This window comes from Neolamprologus brichardi, chromosome 5 (genome assembly GCF_056152115.1).
Source record: "Neolamprologus brichardi isolate AB-2024 chromosome 5, ASM5615211v1, whole genome shotgun sequence".
Lineage (NCBI taxonomy): Eukaryota > Metazoa > Chordata > Actinopteri > Cichliformes > Cichlidae > Neolamprologus > Neolamprologus brichardi.
The window spans coordinates 35,990,909-36,013,530 of NC_142108.1; the positions used below are offsets into that span (position 1 = coordinate 35,990,909).

The 22,622-nt window shown below is 47.3% G+C and overlaps 1 protein-coding gene across 2 annotated transcripts in view; it reads left to right on the plus strand.

Annotated features, from left to right (window-relative positions):
• The window catches only part of grm7 (glutamate metabotropic receptor 7), a 145,982-nt gene that overhangs the window by 65,104 nt on the left and 58,256 nt on the right, over nt 1–22,622 (plus strand). The window lies entirely within an intron of this gene.

Genomic DNA, 22,622 nt, shown 5'->3' on the forward strand with positions numbered 1-22,622 from the left:
CCGACCGAGCTGTAATAACCTGACAGAGTAACAAAGACTGAACCCCCCCCCCCCCGCAGCAGTCTGATGCAGCTGCTCTCCTCCACCCCCTCCTCTCTGCTGGTCTGAGCGTTCATTAGTCTGCAGAGATACGAGCTGCAGCTAAGCGGTTAATGCAGCCTCCGATCTGCCTGTTTGATTACCTGGGAATCCCGGAAGGCATCCATCAGCCGGTTATGAGCTTCATCTTCCGCCGCAGGCTCTGAGCAGCGCCACCGCTGCACTCAACGCCACGGTGACGACTTAAAGGATAGAAATGAAAAGCGAGGCGGGTTTTACTTCATCACGGCACGTCGTGTTGCCCGGGGAACGATGGCATGTCTGAAGTTATTCAGGGAGAGATCCGTCAGACGTTGAGCAGCGTGCTTCACGGGCCGGAATAATGTTTTCTCAGCCAATCAGACGGCCATTCATCACCAAACCTCCGCTCGCTGCTAAATATCCCACTCTGTCGAGGCCCATCCATCCTTCCACTTATGTTTCCCCATCGCACCGACACTGACGGAGCTGCTCTCCACACTTCTCTCCTCAATTAGTTCCAGATTTGATGCCGAGCATTTTTAAGAAAGTCAGCATGAACATCTGAAGCTGGAGTGTCCAGGTGAGCTGCAGTCGGTAACACCTGAAGACGCTGCGCTTTGGTTTTGGTGCACACCAGATCGATTTCATGTAAAATCAAAGGCAAACAACATAAAGTGTGAGACATCCATATAAAAATAGAATTATTCACTTGTTTATTCACCTTTTCATACCTCGTAACATGATTGAGTTTAAGGATTTAAATGATTTGATTATGTCAGGTGTGAGACATGTTGGTGAGATAATAAACCATCCATTCATTTTCCATTCGGCTGCTTACGTACCTCACTCGTGGATTCCTCAGCTCTTCCACTATCTCTCTGCATCTGCTGCGTCTCCAGGCCAAAGAGCAGTGATAGAGCAGCCTGTACAATCAGCCCGCTCACGCCTCTGATAAGCTAAGAGGCTTAAAATGGGAGTCAAAGGAGTGGAACTGGGATTAAGTGATCCGGAACGTCTCAGGGCAGGAGCACTTCCTGTTTGGACACGCGTCGGCGAACCATCCTGACCTGTGATTCAGCGCCTCGTGCCGTTAATCTCAAGCAACAGATTCAGAGCTCAAAGAAGGAAATGAATCAATATAATCAATAAATGATTGAAATTGATGTCCGTCGAGGGATTGTTGTGTAATAAACCACGAGAAGGAGGCAGAGGCGTGTCGGTGAGCTCATCACGCCGCTGACAACGCCTGCTCGTCCGGAGAGATGGTGCTGAGCGCAGGGCGGGGCCGGCGTGATGTCAGCAGAGCTGTGGGATAAAGGTTCGCTTTATTCTGTCATCGACCCCTCTGAGCCTGTGAAGGGCCCTGCTCCACCTCGCAGCGCCGTGACATTTACAGAAGCTCTGATATCGCCATAGAGCGCTTCACCGTCTTTGTTCGCCGTGACCGGCGCTCGTCCACCTGCCTACACTCGTGCTTCCAGTCTGAGTCAGACTCATTTCCCAGTAACACACATGAATGTTTCAGCGACGCTCTGACACAAACTGTCCTGACTGAAGCGTAGCAGCAGGTGAAGCGTCCTGCTGACGCCTAACAGCCGAGGCTGGTCGCCGCTGACCCGCTGCTGAGCCCATCGGCACTAGAAATACTTTAATTATTATTTTATTAATGTATAATAACACGTTTACCCACAGCTACAGCTCTGAGAGACGCCCTTAATTTTGGAGTAGACCTTAAATAAAGTGAACAGCTGTGATAAATCTGACTAAACTAATGAACGAGGTCAAAACTGCATAAAAGGAGGTGAAAAATGAAGTTAAACCACAGAACTAAAGATCTAAGTAAAACACAATAACAGCTAATTACATCAAAATGTTAAATATTCAGTAATTAATTAAATATAAACTGAATATTATAAAACAAAACAAAGTAAAATATCTCAGATTGATCGATAAAACAGGAACGTCTGAATAAAGTTCATTAAAGCACTGATGAAGATGACGTGAACATGAGAGCAGCTGCTGACAGACGCCGTCCCGAGGCCCAGCAGAGTTTTCCTTGCTCAGACATGTTTGTGGATCACAGAAACACGGATCGATCCTGGTTATCATCAGCGCCCCGTAGAAGAAAAACACCATCCAGGTTTGAGGGGTTCTGAGCGCTGCCGACTCTCTGCCCTCCTGCAGTGGCACAAATTTCCAACAAATAGATTAGGAATAATTAGATAAGGAATAATTACATTAGGAATAATTCTAGCAAATTATGTAGATCCAATTAAAGCGGGATAAACCTGCAGCTACTGGAGTGGAGCAGCTGCCTCAGTGGAGATCCAGCGTTAATGAAACAGCAGAAATCACTTAAAGACGGAGTCTCCACGTGAGCCCGGAAACCTGCGTTCACAAGGAAGGAAGTCGGAGTGACAGAAACACGAACGCCGACAAAGCTCACAGGAAAAATCCACGGTTCACACAGAGCAGCCACACCGAGAGTTCAGACTGTCGTCAGCTCAGGATCAACTCACAGACTAACGTCAAGGAACCGTTTGGACTCGACGTTTGTTGTTATGGAGACGAGCAAAGAAATGTACACACACACACACACACACTGCCCAGTAATCGTGCACACACACAGATAGTGTTGCGTAGACGTTGTGTTTTATCTGTGATGTTGTATTTTTGCTCGTTAATGGAACAAAAAGCTTGAACCTGCAGAGCTGAAGCTGCAGTTCCTGCAGCGTCCAGCAGAGGCTCCAGCAGTGTGTGAGTCCCCACAGCCTCCTGTGTTAAAATCAGCTGTTCTGGTCTCCTACATCAGCTCCTCTTCACAGCAGCTGTACGGGATGAAGTCCTGTCAGGACCCAGAGAGCTGTGATGAAGCTGCAGTGACCTCAGCAGCGTCCTCGCCGTTACCGTGTACCTGCGGCAGTCTGAAGCGTGTTACCGTGAAGCCTCCATCCAGTCTGATGTATGACACTCACTCATAATTTCCCCGAGCGCCGTCTGCCACGGGCAACATCCCGTCTGCACAATATGAAGCCAATTTTAGCAGGAATGAAAAGAGGATGGGATTTTCTGTGTGAGCACGCCGTCCCGAATTGATCCCTTCGCTCAAACAGCAGTAAATGTCAGCGAGGAGCCGCAGCTCCAACTACAATATTTAATAATTTTATTTATTTTATATCAGCCGAGCTGTGGGCCATCTGTCAGTGTGCCACAAAGAGAGAGCGCGTGGAGTAAAGGCCTGAGCGTGAGTCACGTATCCAGTCGCCTCTGAGGTGGAGCAGCACGGCGAGAAGAAACCCGGGTAAAAAAAAGGCTGTAAAATAAGAAAATTAGCTCCGTAATAAAACCTGAGGAATAATTAAAGCAATTACAGTCAAACGACTAAAACAAGAACAGCTGGAGGTGAAACTGCCTGAAGGCCGAAGGTTCCCGCTCCACACGTTACCTTCACTCAGCTCTGCCATCACCTGGACCGTCTGAGCATGCTCAGTGCGGGCCAGGCTGCTACGCTGAGGTGATCAGCGCTGTCACTCTGTGCAGGACGACTGAACCTGACCAGCTGGTTTCTGGTGGCCGGCTCTAACCAGCAGCTCTGAGACGCCGGAGCTTTCCACGGTCCCCCGGAGTGGGTGACGCTGCGTTTAAGGCAGCGCGGAGCCTCCGAGACGAGCTGGTGTCGCATTCAGCTGCTTCCAGGCGAGTTTTAGGGATCGAACCTCACACACGAGCCTCCTTACCCACTGACTGTGGACCAGCTCTTTATAAAAGAGTCTTAACATAAATGATTACCCAATAAAACACACACACACACACACACACACACACACACACCTTTAACTATTAAAATATCCTCGTGTAGCCGAGGTGTTTTAAAACTTGGAGCCCATGGAGGTGTTACAGGGAGGTGTAAGTGGGTAATGAAGTGTGTGTTTCCATAAACTCAGCAGGACTTTGGTCAGAAAGCTTTTCCCTCACACTTCTATGGGATCAGACACCGCTATCGCCACCTGGTGGCTTCAGGTAGAACTTCGGTCTGAGGCGCTGCCGCTTCAGCTTCATTTTCCTGATCCAGACGCTACGTCCATGCTTTGTATCGTCTCTGGAAGACACTGAACCTGAACCAGCAAAAGCAGCTGCTGAAGAGGAGCTCACCTGAACTCACCTGAACTCACCTGAACTCACCTGAACTCACCTGAACCCCGTCAGCCTCACTGCTGGATGTGAGTGGAGCTGTGGACCTGAGGGCAGGTCACACCTCAGTGAGTTTCGGGGACAGCTGACAGACACGCAGTGAGCATGTGCAGCAGGCGTGAAACAGGTGTTTGGACTGACGGTCTGTGATTGGCTGCTTTTGCAGGAATACTTCCGCTTCCCTCTGAAGGGCAGACAGATGCTCGCTGAGGAGCGTTCCCGTCAGCCTGACTGTGGCGATTTGGCCGCTTCAGGGCGGAGCTTTATTACTGCTTTATTACTGGGAAGTCACAGGAAGTCAGTGAAGCTCACCAAAATAAAAGCTGATTTTAGAAGACAAAGATGTCTCAGTTTTTCACACTTTGGTTGAGTCGTTTAAATAGAAGCTGTTTGTCTCTGAGGAGCAGACTGAAGCCCGCCGGCTCTTCTCACACTGATGGAACTAAAGCGATTGGTCAGTCGTAACAGGAAGTAGTTCTGTCAGCAGGTTCACTCAGGGCCTGCTGGCTGGCTCTAGCACAGGCAGGTGCAGCTCACCTGGATAGACGTGTTGACGGCTCTGCAGGCCTGCTTCTCTTGTGATGTGAAACAGGTGTGTGCACGGCGGTTTGTAGAGTATAAATGTAATCCAGTATTTTAGCAGTCTGTACTCTGAGTCGTGTGAGAATACTCGGTCTGAAGTTCGCTGCGTTTCTGTAAAAACCTGGAGGTGAGAGCGATCTGTGGTCTGTGTTTTTGTTCCTGTTCACTGAGTTTACTAAAACACTTTTTCCTCCCTGTTTGTCGTGTAGTCACAAAATTTAAAGGGGAAACCAAATCCCATCTGTGAGAGAGCAACACAATCAGATCGAGACAACCCGGACGCCCGCAGAGAGCTCCAGATGTTCCTCTCATGTAAACAACAGCTTTACCATCGACCCATTTTCTCTTTTTGGCACCCCGGCGCGTTCCCACGAGACGAGGAAGAGGGAAGGGAGGAGGCTGCGAGCGGAGGGATTCTCCATGGAGCCGACGCCGCTCCGGCACACTTTGAAGGGATGAAGCCTCGGGAGGAAGAAGGCCTCGGCTCCCCGGAGCCGCTGAAATAAGCCGATGGCAGCGAGAGGCGGGATAACGGGCTGCTCTGTTTTACTGCAGACATCCGTCGTCTCACACGCAGCCACGTTATTTATGGAAATCAGGTCTGAAAAATCAGGTCTCAATTTCATGTCACATGACGGCGTGAACGCCAGTGTAACGCTCGCCTTCCTCAGCGTTGCATTATGGGTCGTTTGCAGGATTTTATAGTATCTAATCAAACACACACTTCTGTTATTACACTAATTATATTCAAACGTTAACTGTGACGCCTGTTCTTCATTTCCACACACAGTCAGCCTCTGACCACGGACGCGTCGAGGCCCGGCTTTAAATTGAAGACCACCACTATTATTATTCTAATTATCATTATTGTTATTATTATTATTATTATTATTATTATTATTATAATTATCATTATTGTTATTATTATTATTATTATTATTATTATAATTATCATTATTGTTATTATTATTATTATTATTATTATTATAATTATCATTATTGTTATTATTATAGTCATACAGGTTTTTAAAAATGGGTCAGAAAATACTCTGAATTTCAATTTAATGTAAAAATATATAACTGCATGTAAAGAAGTGTCTCCATGGAAACGATATTCAGCCCAAGCCTGTTCCTGTAAACAGCCGTCCCATTGGCTTAGATATGTGTGGTAACACACGTTCCCACACGTATCAGTACATGAGGCTCTGGAGAACCCCAGGGGCTGGTCTTAGATCCGTGTTAGAGCCTCGTGTTTGAAGAGAACTTGTTCCTTCGTGTTGTAAATGCGTTTTTTAAGCTCTGATCGCAGCGTGAAAGCGTTCTGCTTCCTGCTCACGTGTCGTACAGCGGGCGCTCCCAGAGGTTATCAGCAGGGCCACGAGCACAGAGCGGCAGAAAACAAAGGCCACTTGTATCTGTGATGTGAGGAGAAACCACGGCGACAGGTGTGGTCGCCAAGGTGATGCAGGCTTGTGCAGATTTGCAAAGTTCTGGTTAAAGAAGCTTCTGGACTTTTGTTTCATCCAAGTAAGTCTTATTTCTAGGAAACATGAGATCCTGTCAGGTGACGTGTCACACATGCATCACACACGCACCGTGCAGCATGTGTGTGTGTGTGTGCGTGCGTGTGAGTGTGTGCGTGCGTGCGCATACGCGTGCGTGTGTGCGTGCATGTGTGCGTGCGTGCGTGCTTGTGTGTGTGCGTGCGAGCGTGTGTGCGTGCGTGCGAGCGTGTGTGCGTGCATGTGTGTGTGCGTGCGTGTGTGCGTGCATGTGTGCGTGCATGTGTGTGCGCGCGCATACGCGTGCGTGTGTGCGTGCATGTGTGCGTGCGTGCTTGTGTGTGTGCGTGCGTGCGTGCGAGCGTGTGTGCGTGCATGTGTGTGTGCGTGCGTGTGTGCGTGCATGTATGTGTGCGTGCGTGTGTGCTTGTGTGCGTGCATGTGTGCGTGCGTGTGTGCGTGTGTGCATGTGTGTGCGTGCTTGTGTGCGTGCATGCTTGTGTGCGTGTGTGTGTGCGTGCTTGTGTGCGTGCATGTGTGTGCGTGCGTGTGTGCGTGTGTGCATGTGTGTGCGTGCTTGTGTGCGTGCATGCTTGTGTGCGTGCATGTGTGTGCGTGTGTGCGTGCGTGCTTGTGTGCGTGCATGTGTGCGTGCTTGTGTGCGTGCATGTGTGTGCGTGCGTGTGCCTGTGAATGCGTGCATGTGCGTGCGTGCATGTGTGTGCGTGCGTGCATGTGTGTGCGTATATGTGAGTGCATGTGTGTGTGCACATGCGTGCGTGCTTGTGTGCGTGCTTGTGTGCGTGCATGTGTGCGTGCGTGCGTGCGTGCGTGTGTGTGCGTGCATGTGTGTGCGTGCATGTGTGTGCGTGCGTGCGTGTGTGTGTGCGTGCATGTGTGTGCGTGCGTGCGTGTGTGTGTGCGTGCATGTGTGTGCGTGCGTGCATGTGTGTGTGTGTGTGTGTGTGTGTCTGCAGGTGTAGTTAATGTCTGCGTGTGTTTGTGTCTCCGAGCCGCGGGGCTCGTTCTTCTCTTCTGGCAGTTATTGTAGCAAATTCAGTGTCAATTGATGAGCTCCCCGGGGTGGACGGGTCCACAGAGGGCTGTTTGGCTGCGCTCGCGGCCCCGAGCTGTTTATTTCTCCCCACTCATCAACAGAAGCACCGGGAGGAAGTAATAACGGAGGAGGAGGAGGAGGAGGAGGGAGAACAAAGGAGAGGAAGGGCTGTAAAATATGAAGATGAGAAAGGAGGAGATTAGCTTTGCTCTTGGAGACGAGATGAAGAGTTTGACCTCGGTGGAGTCCGTTCGTGGCCGTTAGCTTCAGCGCGTGCTGCAGCTCGGACGCTGCTTTAAAAAGCGCTCGGACAGTAACGCGTCAGCGTCTGCCTGACGTTCGCTGACGTGTGTCAAAGCGGGCGTGGCCTGAAACGTGAGGAGCTGCGCCTCTGTGGCTTCCACCGCTCGCTCCATCTCCCCATTCATCATCTCTAATGAGGCGGAGCGCGCTCAGAGAGACTGAAATATCTCCCTCAGCGGTGGGAGCCACAGCCCTCACACCGTCCTCCTGCACCCCTCATATATGATGCATCTGCCCCGAGCAAGGCCTCGTGGGAAATCTAAGCTGAGAAATGCCTCTTAGTGCTTGAACACATGCAACGTAGTTTCTTCTGTCAAACAAAGAAACTTTTTGTTGCCAGTGTGCCTCAAACAGCCTGCGGGCTCATTTCTGTCCAAGGTTTTACTGACGTCTGACGCCATCAGCCGTCGTCTTCGGTTCCCAAACTCAAAGAAACTCTGTGACATCACTGAGAGTTAAAACACCACAGAGTCTCTCATCTCCAATAAAATGATCAGATGCTCTCACAGGTGTTCCAATAACCTTAAACATCTGGGCACAGAGGTTAGACGTTAGCTGAGCTAGTTTCCATCTGCAGATCAGACACGATGTGACTGAGCGACTGATCCAACTGTGAGCACAGACGAAAACCAGCAGCGACGTTTGCAGGGTTACTGACGTGGAGCTAATAATGCAATAATGACGTGCTGTGGTCAGGACACACATGATGGAAAGACTTTAGCGCAGTGATGGTGGAGGATGAGCGTTGACTTTTTTACATTCAGTAAAGGAAAACAGGAGGTCCTGATGGGCGGAGCCAGCTGAGATCACACTGCAGGGACAGCAGCAGCTTCAAGCTTCAGCTTTTATTCTCATATACAGACAAACAGTGTAGCAACGTTTACCTGTGATGAAATTCTTTGGCTCCTCGCTTCACATGAACATATAGAGGGTGTACAAGTATATTAAGAAAGAAAATAATAATAAAGTAATAAAGTAACAAATATTAAGAGAATTAAAACTATTTTTGGTATTTACAGGTTGTGCAGTTAGGATTTAAAATGGTTTAAAGTGACAGTGGGTCCAGTAACTGCAGTGAGTGTGTGCAGCCTGATGGCTTGTGGGTAGAAACCATGTCTCAATGCTCATCCAGGTAAGTAAATCTGGACGTTTTCAGTGGGAGAAACGTTTCGTCATCATCAGGTGACGTCTTCAGTCTCAGCTGCAGGTTTCAATCTTATAAACAGAACATTTGCATAATGACTGAAACCAGCCCACTGAAGGAACAATGGGCTGGAGGTCAGTTCCTTCATCTTAATTATGCAGCTTCTCATGACCACTGATCAACAACCACTGATCAAAGAGGATGTAACATCCTGGACAGGGAGGAACGCTGGTTTGAGGGCGGAGTCAAGGAGGACATTTATGTGAAAAGGGAAAGACCATCTCTGAATGGAGGAGGGGCCTAAGGGTCCATCTGTCACCATCTTACATGCTGTGATTGCAGCCATTCACCAACTCTCTGTGAATGGGACTCATGGCCACTGATCAATGGTCATGAGAATTTGCATAATTGTGATTAAGGAACTGACCTCCAGCCCATTGTTCCTTCAGTGGGCTGGTTTCAGTCATTATGTAAATGTCCTGTTTATAAGCTTGAAACCTGCAGCTGAGCCTGAAGACGTCACCTGATGATGACGAAACGTTTCTCCCACTGAAAACGTCCAGATGAACAGAATCAACCTTTGGAGTAGAAACCTGCTAGTGCGGGTCGAAAACGTTTGTGTTGTGAGGTCCAAGTTACTGTGAGAAATACCGTGAGCTTCAACGAGTCTTTGGTTTGGTTGGAAGAGGGAAACATAATGTGAAGTCATGCAGCTTCAGAAGTTCCTGATTAGCATCGTCACAGCAGCATGAACAGCACAGGTAGGACCCACAGGTGCTCTGTAGGGGGCGCTACTGCAGACAGGCTTTGACTCTGAGTTACGTGTTGTTTGTGCCGACACAGAAGGAAAATATGAATGTTCATGATGTTCCTCGTGGGGACGCAGCGGCGCCACAGCGTTTGTGTGGGCGTGTCGAGGTGTGATTGTGGAAATGAAGAGTCTGAAAAGTTCCTCAGAGTTTGGAGAAAAAGGTACAGCAGCATGTTTTAGCTGATTAAACAGGATCACAAGCTCATTCCAGGCCTGATGTTTGTCAGATGTTTGTTGATAACCAGCATTAAATTTAGCTGTAGGAGATGTTCCTGCTGAACCGAGCAGACGGCTTCCATCTGACAGCGTCTGAATCAGATAAAGGTTATCAGGAAGGAGAACGAGGACGCCTCCAGCAGAGCGACGCCGGGAGCTGAGAGGACTTCCTGCTGCTCCCCGTGCTCGCTTCAGTCTCCATCAGACTGGATGTTACGATGGTTAAATCCTTCTGAGAGGGGAGACCTGGACTAAACTAAAGCTCGCTCGTGTCACTTCCTGTTGTCTCCTCTGAACGTGACTCAAAGCGACTTACTTTGTGACGTGTGGTTAAAACCACTCAGCAGAGGTGAGGAGGCACTGAGCATGCTCTGTCAGCGGGGAGGGCCGGAGAGGCCGGGCCGAGGAGAGGCCGGGCCCCGAGGGGAGGCCGGTCCCCGAGGGGAGGCCGGGCCCCGAGGGGAGGCCGGTCCCCGAGGGGAGGCCGGGCCCCGAGGAGAGGCCGGGTCGAGGAGAGGCCGGGCCCCGAGGGGAGGCCGGGCCTCAGCGGTCTGAGGAGGTTGTCGCTACCCGATCCGTACCGGAAACCCAATGTTGGCAAAGAGAGGAAGTGACGTAAGATTTGCGCATGCGGGGTACCGATCGGGTTTCCGGTACGGATCGGGTAGCAACAGGGTCTCTGGGAGAAGACCGCCAAGCCCGTCCAATCGTCACACACATTTAAAACGTGACATCCGGAAGCGTCCATGGCGAGGACTCATTGACGACTGCTGAGCCATCTCCTCCTTCAGTCTGACTCTCACTGACGTGTTTGGAGGCTGCTTCGGCAGGACGACCCCGGTCCATCACCCACTCGCGCTGTCACTTTTCATTAACGGCCACGGGGGCGTGTTTGAGCGCCGTGAAGCTTCACGACCGCCACGAGCTTTGATTCCAAATTACAGAGGGGACAGCATGATTGATGACTTGTTGGTGGTGATTAGATGGCTGAAAACTGTCTGCACTGCAGGCTGAACAGTCAGGAAGCGTCGCGCTGAGAGTTACTTTCCTGCCGACGAGGAGAGGGTCGACCATCGAGCTGTGAGAGTACAGATGCTCTTCCAGGCTCCACGTAGCATCGCTGACTGCTAACAGGCTAATTATGGTTACAAATTATTATTAATGTTTACTAAAGTCAGGCGTTTGTGATCTGACACGTGTTTATGTTCTTTATGTGTAGCAGCTCCGCTGGCACATGTAACACGTCACACACATGACCTCAGGTACTGATGAGGCGTCGCTTGTTGTCATGGCAATAGTGAGACAGATCACACTGAGCATCCACATCATCCTTACAAACGAGTTTTTAACCAATGAATCAAAAGATGAATTATGTCACAAAGACTGTACATAAAAGATGGACCACCCAGTGGTCGCGGTCTAGTTTTGAAGACTCAGTGTTAGCGTGTAGTGTTAGCATGTAGTGTTAGCGTGTAGACATCTGCCATGTTGGTTTCTTTAGAGTCAGAACTCAGTTTAGCTCAGTTATCAGCTGATCACACCAATCCCTGCTCCTCAGTAACATCCTGATAACGGTCTGTTAGTGACCTCACAGCAGCCATATTACTGGTCACGTGATGTCATTAAAAATGCTCCAACAGCACCAACACGGTCCAGTTAGCTGAGGGGAAGCCTAGCTAGCAGCTACAGCACCAACAGCCTGTCAGTCAAAGAGGCCACGCCTCTAATAATGCAAACATGTGAGGTATGAACACCCTGCAGGTGTTACGAAGGGGAGTTTGTATCAGGCTGTAAACGTGCTTATTAGCTTAACATGTGACTGAGTCACTGCTGGACATTAACCCTCTGGGGTCGCCGGACGCGTCAAAATCACATGACCAATTTAAGACGACACAACTACAAGATGCAGCGAATCAGAGTCTCCATTTCAACTTGGGTCAAAAGTGCAGACTTCAAACTATATACCAGTTTTTGAATTGTGTCGATGGGCCACGTAAAACCAGAGTTATGATAAAAAATACACACGATGTTTTTTTCTGAACAAAACAGTGGTGTTTACAGCGGGAAGAGCGGGAAGAACGGCGTTTTCTACAGACAGCGCTAGCAAACACTCTCCGCTTGCGAGTGAAAAAAGAAAAAGAAAAAACACCCCTTCCCTATTGATGTTAGAGTTTGCCATGTCAGCCAATCAAAAAACGATAAGGCAACATGTGACATTTGGTTGTTTAGGGAGAAGGGGAAGTTTTTAGGAGTGACACCTGCAACGGAAAGCGGGCGAGCAAAAGAAAGAGAGAGAGCGAGTTTTCATATATGAGACATTAGTGACGTTTAGCGTGTTTGGAGGTTATAGTTAGTGTGTTGTGTAGTTATTGTCTTGTATTGTGTGTCAGTTAAACTGCTGAATGTCACATTTGCTCCAAAAAAGCCGTCAAAGGCAGATTCCAGTGTAAACGCTGTTCCCACATGGAAAACTGGACTGATGCACCTCCTGTCAGACCTGCAGGTTTAGGCCTGTGCTGTTCTCCTCTGTCTTATACTGAACACAAACTACATTTTTGGACTGGCACAAATAATTTGTGTGCCTTATTTGATGCAGCACAGCTGATTGTTCTGTAAATAGATTTAAATGGTTATATAAAAAACGCCTGAGGCCTTGGCTGCATTTTTAGGTAAATAGTACCATATAACTTTGTTGTTTGCAAAACTTGTGCATAATTTTTAGAAATGTACAATTTCTATTTGCATTTCAAGTTATGAAAATGATTCGTTAAACATGTTTGTGGGTTTTACAGTAAAATATAACTTTTATTTAATTTAGATTTAATTTTTTTGTCTGAATTTAGATATAGTGGAGATATATAATATAGTCAAAATGAAAAAATAACTCAAATTTAAGATATTTGAGGTTGTGCTGAAAATAATGATACCAAACAAGGCAAGAAAAACATATCATATAAAGGTGAAATATAGCATCACGGTGCAGCTGTTGGTCCATCAGACCTTCACTGTGTCGGTTAAATGTGATGATCAACCTTCTTCCTTCCTCGCCAAACGTGAGCCCAGAATAGGAGCAGCAGGAGCGGGCCGTGTTTTAATTATTTCAGCCCTCGCCACCCGAGCAACTTCTCTCCTCTGAGGAATGTTCTTATTCCGGTTTTGGTGCCTCCACATGAATGTTTCACAGTTCAGTCTCACAGATGCTTGTTGTGCCACAGCAGAAAGGCCTCGCACTCACAGAGAGTATCTGACGAGTCTGACAGCAGGCTGCAGTCCTACGCTGACACCGCCGAGACAAAAATACACCATCGCATTCACCGCTCGTCTCGCTTCCCCCAATTAAAGTTGGGTTCCTTATAGCTTTGTGGTATCCATGGTAACTGTGCAGTCTCCACCTACGTTATAGAGAACCCGGGAAACAGGAAGTCACACAAAACTCCATTGATTGGGCGAAAAGCTGATTCATTGATGCTCGTTTAATAGTTTCATGTCTGAGAAAGACGTCTGTGGTTTGGAAACTTTTAGCTTTGACAAAAACATGAATTCTCTGCAGCTTTTTTAATGATTTCAGCCGAATGTTCCCGAATGTTTCAGTCTGAATGAGCAGAAACACTGAAATTAGCCACCTGCAGCATTTTGCTGTAAAACCTCAACAAGCCAACAAACAGCTGAACCTGGGAACATACATCCCACTGCTGCACAGCTCTGGGAGCTGTGGTTTCAGACAAGACGTGACTTAATGCAGCTGTGAGGTCATTTGTTGTATCTGTGATTGTATTTATGTGTTTGGTGTCAAAGCACTGCAGGTGTTTTTTAACCCTTTAAAGCCGGTCAGAGCAGCACGCTCTGTTTTGCGTAACTACTTTTAAATCCCGGTAGCTCTGCAACCATGTAAGCTAGCGCAATAAATTTTTTTGCATATGAAACCGGAGGAGTTGTACTTACATCTTATGCCATCAGCTTGTCCTCGGTCACAGTTTCCTTCCACATATAGCTTTACAAAATCATAATATCCCAGAAACACGCTTTGCCGATCCGATCAGCTGTTTGTAACACTTCCTACGTTGGAATAGACTACCATCAGGGCCTCATGAGCCTATACTGGTGTTTTTAAAAGTTATGTTTGACTTTATGACTTTCTGTGTGGTTTCTGGGATGCTTAGGACTCATATTGCACTGCTGGAAATAGTTTATTTTGATGCATATGCTGCTTTTTTGCAAATTTGCATTATAATATTTATTTTTGTTTTTCCTGCAGTGTATAAAAATTGGTGTATTTAAAAAATAAAACTATGAAGACACTCAAAATAAATTTCCTGTGGTGGGAAACTATTTTGTGCAACTTTTTTGTATTTACAGTTTTGAGGGATAAGCCTTAAATTTCTCTAACTAGAAATATATGTTAAAAGACAAAAACAATTTTCAATTTTTTTGTAGTTTATTGCACTTTTTTGCAATTTATGTAATTACTATGCACTTAATGCAGACATATTATTAAAATTTGGGCTATAATGGTTGTATTGATGTATAGCAACTTGAAATGCTCCCAAAAATGGCTCCACAGCATGTAAACATATAATATAAGCTCTGGCGGACTTGGTTCTATGGTAGGTCTTAAAGGGTTACTCAGACTGGCTTTTGACTCTTTCCTTTGTTCGGTCAGACGGAGGCTGAAACACACGACAGTAGTCGAGCACCTTCCTCCCTCAGCTGTGATCAGACGCTCTCTGAGGTTTACTGCCTGGTTTCTTTTCTGATTGGCTGCTTTGTCTCGTTCTTTACGGGCTGTTGTTTCTTCTTCACGCCTCCTGTCAGCTGACGGCGAAGCTGTTTGTTTGGGGCTGACGTGTTCAGAAATATAGAAAAAGGACGGTTTCATCATATGACGAGCTTCAGACCAAAGAAGATGAATGAAACCTGAAAGCAAATCAATCACAATCAAACGTGGGAACAAACGTGGGAGCGGATCTGCAGTTTCAGGAGGAAAAACAGCAGATTAGTTTTCAGGTTTGGAAGCCCTGTGCACGGCGGCTCATCGTTCCACAGCTTTGCAATGACTCTCGGACGGATTGTTGTGTTTCTATGAGCAGGCCTCGCTCATGGATGATGGATTGTGGGACAAACTTGGTGAAACTTCTCTTGTTCTACTTCTTTATGACCAAAACCTTCAACACAGCATCTGACAGCACGATGCCAGCATGATGATCATGGCTGCTTAGTTCTCATATTATCCGTCAGTTGTGTCTGTGAGCAGAAACAAAAGCTGGATCTGCTGAGCTGCAGACGGAGTTTGGATGAGCTGAGACTCAACCTGACACGAGTTTTTGTGGCGTATGCATATTAGCTAACAACTTGTTAGCACTCAGTCATTAACCGATGAGTTAACAGTTTCAGGAAGTGACATCATGGGAGTTGCGTCCATGTTTCACGGTGAGCTTTTTATCTCAAAGCTGATTCTTTTCTAGTTGTGTTGAAAATGGTGAGAGAAGAAGTCGATTCCAGAAATCGACCAATCACAGCTGTTGGAGGATTTTGGAGGGTTCGTGATTACGACGTACTCACAGCTTAAAGCCTAAACCAGGGGTCTGCAACCTTTAACACCCAAAGAGCCATTTGGACGCGATTTCCACGCAAAAGAAAACACTCGGAGCCGCAAATACTTTTTGACATCTAAAATGAAGATAACACTGTATATATTGGTTTTTTACCTTTATGCTTTGTGTGAACAACTAAGGCGTGCTGCTTGAATCCATAAAGTGCTGCAGAGAAAATTACATTTTATTTAAGTAATTAACACATTTTGAACTCTTAAAGAAATATAACCAAAGCAAAGACACCAACCTGAACTAAAATGATCCAGCAAACAAAAACTGTTGTGAGCCGCCACCTTATATCACCTTTGGGCTTTTGGAGCCTTGACCTGACTTTTAAAAAAAATAATTGGAAAAAAAGCTCTATGCTGCTAAAAAATAAAAAATAGATATTTGCAAAATTCTGCCTAAATATGTATTTTACCTAGTTAATGTGTGTGGCGGGGCGTGGTCTGCAGCACCGCTGCAGGGGAGGCGGACGCACCTGAGCATCATGCAAACAGCGTCGGGTCTGCCGTGGTATGTTTACAACGGGACTTCTGCTCCTGAACCTCTGCGCACAGTGTCTGCAAATCGGGGCTGTACGAAGTCACTTTCATCTTTACAGGACTGTAAGGGCTCATCTGTGAGGCGTGAGCGTGTTTGTTTTAACATAGTTCACGGTGGAGAACAGCTGCTGACATAATGTGGATCCGAAGATCCATAATTCGCTTACCTGGGGTTGAAAGTCTCGATAAATGCACGGCATTTCGGCGGGTACACCGGCTTCCGCAAGTGTGACGCTTATTTTGAACGATTAAAAAAATAATAGAATATAATTTTATTTTTATATTTCAATATCACAATAATCTTCCAATTTAGAACTACAAGTTAAAAAAAGAGCTAACATAAATAAAATACACTTCAGCTAATTACTTTAAAAAAAAAAAAATTCCCAAACCACGCGGAGCCGCACTAAAAGGCCTAAAGAGCCGCAGGTTGCCGACCCCTGGCCTAAAGTTCTACAGTGGAAGCATAACGTCCTCGTGTGGATTCAGGCGCTCGTAGAGCAAAATTGAGTATTTTGGTCTAAATAACCCAAAATGTGACGTCCACACATGTGGGCGGCAGGTCCTGGGAGGTTCAATGATCAGGCCTCATAGATACACTGAGGATCATCTGCATATCAGTGAACGTGTAAGCACAGGCCGGCATTTATGATGGCGCACCCTGGACAGTCGTTGCAGCGCCACCACATGGAGACAGGCAGCTTTCACACTCATGATGAGCCCGTCTCGTGTCCCAGCTCTTCACCAGCTGAGATCGTGGCGTGTTTCAGCCGGCGTGTTCGACGGTTTCTCCTTCCTCTGCTGCTTCCTGTCAGACGCTAACTCAAAGCCACCATTGTCACACCTTCTTCCTGTGAGACATCAGAGTTTGGACGTGCTGTAAATCGTCACCAAACGCTGTGAGGTGCAGTATGCTAATGCGCCCGACCCCGGGTCGACCGCTGCCGCCGCTGCCTTGGCTAATAAGCTCTCTCTGAGCGTGCTCACGAACGCAGCACTTTGATATGCTGCCGTTGGCCAGAGTGGAAAACGCCTCTGATGGTGATGAAAGCGTCTCAGCCTCTTTCTGATTCATCCTCTCTCAAAGCCGTTTATATCTCATGTGATCAAACGCTCTGAAATATGCATCATGTTTCTGCACGCTGCGTTTCTACGGAGACTTTTTAATCACATGGTTTCAAGGCCGAGGGTTGTGTCAGCTGTGTGGTGTGATGACGGTCAGGAGCTGAGGGCCGCTGCAGGTCTGCTGAAGCTGTTTGGATCCATACTGGGCCGTTGCAGTTTGGTTTCTATTGATTCGTTGTTGATTCAGTTCCTGTTGCTATCAGGCAGCAGACTCGCAGTCATGTGACTCAACCAACAGAAGCGTCATGGCCGCAGCTCGCGATGTCGCAGCGACGGTGACATCACCCGCTGACTTCGAGCGTTTTTAGGGTCTGACTGTCACTCACAAGTTCTTACCCAATGAGCATGCCCGGGATAATCCTCTGTTGTAAGTGTTCGCAGAGGTCAGAGGTCAGAGACTCGTGTAGATTCAGCCGTCGCCATCTGGTGGCCTTCAGGTGCAAAGCCGTTTCTGCACTGGCTGCATTTTTCTGAACCAGGAGCTGCGTCCGTGTTTTTGACCATCAGTGGCTCCATCGTGTCTAAGTCAGGTTTGTTGCCATGGTTACAGGTTCAAAATGGCGGTGTCTTCACTGTCAGCAGTGGGAAACATTTTCAGATTCACTGATCTTCACAGTAAACATGAAAACTGTCCTTCAGATTAGATCAGGTCGGCACAGAGCTCGTCCGTCCTCTTCCTCCGCCTCCTTTCTCGTCTCTTCCTGCTTCGCCATGTTTCCACATCGCAGCGTCAGCTCGGCAGCGTTTGTGAGACCTTCTCGTCCCGAGTAGCGCCCAGCTTCCTCTCAAAGTCAGAGCTCTTTTTCTGTGTTTCCAGAGCGACATCAGAGGAAGTTTAAAGATTAGCATCGTCTCTGCTCGCCGTCCCACGCAGGCCTTCGCTCCTCTGCCTCGCGTTTATTTGAAGTCTGTTTTTTTACCTTTTAGCTGGGAAGATAAAGGGTGGGCCGTGAGGTCAGGGGTCGTCAGGGGAGCAGAGGTCCTGTTTGTGTGTGTGGTGCACCGACGGTGGCATTTACAGCTCCTACAAAGACATAAAAGTCTCCGTCACACCTGACGTCCGAAGCCACTTCCTGCTTTTTTTAAACTGATGGTTCGACAGACGGAGGAGCGGCTAATGAGCCGAGCTGACCCAGAGACACCTGATCAGGTGAAGCCAAACAGCATCTGGACTGTGAGGAGCCCAAAGCCTCAGGTCCCTGTTTCATCTGCTTTAGACTCAAAAATAAAACATAAATTCTTTCAGGAAATTAATAACTGATCACTAATTATCACGAGCAACACGCTGAGAGGAGGCGGGCTGGTCACATGATTACCGCTAATTAGCAGCTTAAGGTTAATCTACAGCTAGCTGCTGCTGCTCGAACATCCTCGACTGTTCGTCCTGATTTAGCCTCCGGAGGCTTTGACAGGATGGGTCCTCCTGACCCCGACAGACCGGATCTTTCTCTGGTGACTCTTTCAGGATTTGAAGGGACATTTTTCTGCTTTCAGCCACTTGAAACCTTTTCAGGGCAGCAGGAAGTCTCTGTAGTGTTTAAAATGTCACGTGACATCTGTGCAGCTGACATTCAGACATCAGGTTTGTGGTCATGCTGGGTCTGGACTGGTCTGTTGGGTTTATCAGTTTAAATCCGTCACCTCCGCTGCTGCTGCTGCGAGCGTGTGGAGGAGTTTCTGTGACGTCAGATTAAATCAGATGAAATTCTTCGATGATTAAACAGAAACATGGTTTCATGTCTAACCCTGTTTTTAAAAAGTCATGTAGCTGAAACCGCTGCGCCCGCGACAGAGCGCCGCGCTCCTCTGCAGAACTGAGAGCTGTGACGGCTGCGTGGAGTCGGCGCCTGAATACCAAACGCCAAATGTTTAATTCATTTGTTGAATAAAATGTGGAGCTGCGGCAGCTCTCCTCCTCCTCCTCCTCCTCCTCCTCCTCCGCTCGCTCCACGGCAGCAGCTGAATGTGAGATGAGGCGTCGAGGCCGGAGCTTCAAACAGACTCCCGCTGCCTTCTTCTTTACCCTCATTTTCATGAAGCCCAGAAGGATCGACACACACGACTGCTGAAGACCTCTGACGAGTAAAACTACTCGAATACACTGAAGTATTTATCTCCGTTAATTAAGGAAATAAAATCAGTCATTGAAAAGTCAAAATTAAGGAAAAATATATTTTCATAAAAATCAAAACAAAGTTTCAAAAAATGAAAGAAAAAAATGAATAAAAATTAGTAAAAAAAATTAATTATTATATATATAATTAAGTAACAATTAATTATTAACACTCTGAGATAAAAGTGAAGACAAAAGTTTCACATCTGAGAAAAAAGTTATTGAGAAAAAGTTAAAAATTATTGAGAAAAAAATGTAAAAAAAAAATGTCAAAGAATATTTTAAAAATTATTAGAAAAAATTAAAGAAAGAAAAAGAAAAAGCCCAAAATTTGTGAAAAAGGCAAAAATGTTAAATAAATAATAAATAAATAATAAATAAATAATGAAGCTTCTTCTTGTGTGAAAGTGTTTACATGCCACCAAATCACAGCAGCAGTTTCCACAGTAATACAAGCAGATGACCCCTATGAGCGAGCACCAGGCGACAGTGGGAAGGAAAAACTCCCTTTAACAGGAAGAAGCCTGTGGCACGTTGCGGAGAGCCCAACGTGTTTTGTATAGATGTGAGAGGACAGCGTCACTGAGAGCAGCCTCGCCGATTCGCTCTAACATTTGTGCTCAGTCACAGACGTCGCTCGACCCTGAGGTCACAGACGTCTGTGACCCTGAGGTCACGCAGCCTCGGGAATGAGTCTCACCTGAGTGTCAGCTGCCAATCACAAAGCTCCAAAGGTGAGCCTAAGCTCCACTACGGCGTCTCCAAGCTGCACGCGAGCCAGCTCCCTGTATTCCTGGCCGAGTCGCCACACTCTGGATTTTAACGCTTCCTGGAATCCAGATATTCTCGTGATGACATAACCTTCACAGCTTCGCTAAGCCTGAGGCGGAGTTTAGCCTGAGGTTAAACTCCGCCCACACATGGACACGTGGAAGCAGCCATGATGAATACAGTAGCGTTATTACACAGGACGCATGTTCAGGGGTTCGTCCTTCACGTGTCGTTCCTCGTTGTGTCTGTAGTCCCGTGTTTGGCTCCATCCGTCGTCCTCTGGGATCTTCTGTCTGCAGGACTCACCTGAAGTGTTCCAGCGTGAAACCGTGAAGCTCACGCTGCTCTGCAGCTTCATGTTTGATTTAATAGTTTGTAATAAAAATATGGAGCACAAATAAAACTGAGCTCAGGAGTTTGAGGTGCACGCCTGTGTGCGAGCGGCTGGACTCGACTTCATGGCGTGGCCTCGTGTTTTCCAGGATTGTCCTGTAATCTCTGAGCAATGAAGGAAGTTCGTGCACGCCGCGCCGGCCTCGGGTTCCATCAAGCACGACTCAGGTTAACGTCACGCTTGGAGATAATTAGGAGATGTCAGAGTTGAAATCACGGTGGTTTTACAGTCGATGGTCACGGCTGACATCACATCTTTGTCTCATTCAGTCTCATCAACCCACCAATAGGAGCGCTCGATGTCCGCTCCCTGTCTTCTTCTCTTGTGCTGGTTTTTGAGCAGAGAGCTGTTTCTGTATGAAAGATGGGCGTAACCTCTGTGATGTCATACACTCGAGACTCTCATCGCCATTTTGATTCTTGAAGCTGGACAGGCCAAGCAGTGGATACACCTGTAAGCCCACAGGATTCCTATTGGCTGGTGATTTCTCAGTCACTAACCAATGAGCATGCAACGCTCCGTTCTGTGGGAAACTATGACAAAAGCTGTGTCCCAAAACGTCGGCTGCATCCTTCGGAGGACCCGGCCTTCGCGGTCTACGTGGGCCGGGTCCTTCAAAGACCGAGAAGGCCGGAAGTGCGAGGCTGTGAAATGGGACGGTCTAGCCTTCTGATTAGCGTCACCGCTGTGTGGGTGGAGTTTAATTAACTCGGCCGTCTGCTCCTTGCTGTCTAAAATATAACAGGACACTGGAGTAAACTCTCGACCGTCTCACACTTCTGTTTAATCAGTTTTCTGTTTGACGTTTAGTCAGCTGTGTGAAAACCACCTGAGGGATTAATAAAGTTTTATTTTATCTAATCTAATAACTTTAATCTCAGCCAAACCGATTTACTCAGGAACAAATAAAACACTGAAAAAAGCCCAACAATAACATTTTTAAGTTATCCGAGTGACTTATATATCATGTTTAACCTGAGTAGCGAAAGAGCGGGGTCTGAAAACGATGAAGCCGGGAGTCCGCTGCTCTCGCCGGCTGGAGTGACCATTGAACCCCCCGGCTTGCTATCGAGCTGGTGGGTAACAGACGTCTCTGAAAACGTCAGCACACTTTTGCAAATATGTGATATCTTGATAAACCGAGCAGATATTTGATGTTTGCACAGCTACTTTCTCGCCTGAAAATATGTTAAAAGTTTATTTTGTGGCCCAGAAAGATTAATAAGAGTAATTTTAAAACTTAGTAGCAGCCGCCATTGTTGGAAACTGGAGTTTGGCTGGGCCGCGCTATGAATTCTGGGATATGGTGGGCCACGAAGGACACACCCGACCCATCCTTCAAATTCGGGGAAATGAAGGACGCATTTGTCGGCCGCATTTGAAGGAGTCTCCGAATTGGGACAGCCTCCGTCGCCTGGCTGTGACGTAATCGGCCTTCAAATGCGGCCTCCGGAGGATGCAGCCGACGTTTTGGGACACAGCTAGAATGTTTCATTCAGCATATCTATCCTAACCCAACCAATCGCAGCAGATGGCCCCGCCCCTCCCTGAGCCTGGTTCTGCTGGAGGTTTCTTCCTGTTAAAAGGGAGTTTTTCCTTCCCACTGTCGCCAAAGTGCTGCTCATAGGGGGTCATATGATTGTTGGGTCAACCTAACAATATAAAGCACCTTGAGGCGACTGTTGTTGTGATTTGATGCTGTATGAATAAAGTTTTATTGAATTGAATTGCGTATGACCTGAAACCACCTGAGCCTACAAACAGGAAGTCTCCCAAAGGCTTCTATAGGACCAGAAAGCTTTGTCAGCGGCAGGTATCGCCCCCTAGTGGCTATCAAAGGAAATGCAGGTGTGAGGTCACTGACTATAACTAACATCAGACAAACAACTGAAGGGAAAGTAAATATTTTCATTGTTTAATGTCAAATTATTGCCAGTGTGGTGAACGTGTCACATGTTATCTTACACAGCTGTTAAAGCTGATTATTGATGACTCCCGGTGGTCACAGTGACGAGGTTACCCCTGATTTATTTACCTCTGAGATCACATCAGTACTGAACACCTGCACCTGTATCGTCTCAGCTGATGCTAATGAGCGACTGTCATTAGTTTCATGGCTCGCTCTGCTGCTCGGTCGCTCAGCTGAGCTGAAACGGTGGAACAAACGTGAGATCTGAAGCTTTCCTGGCGGCGTGGCGAGGAGAAGAAGAGCCGCGG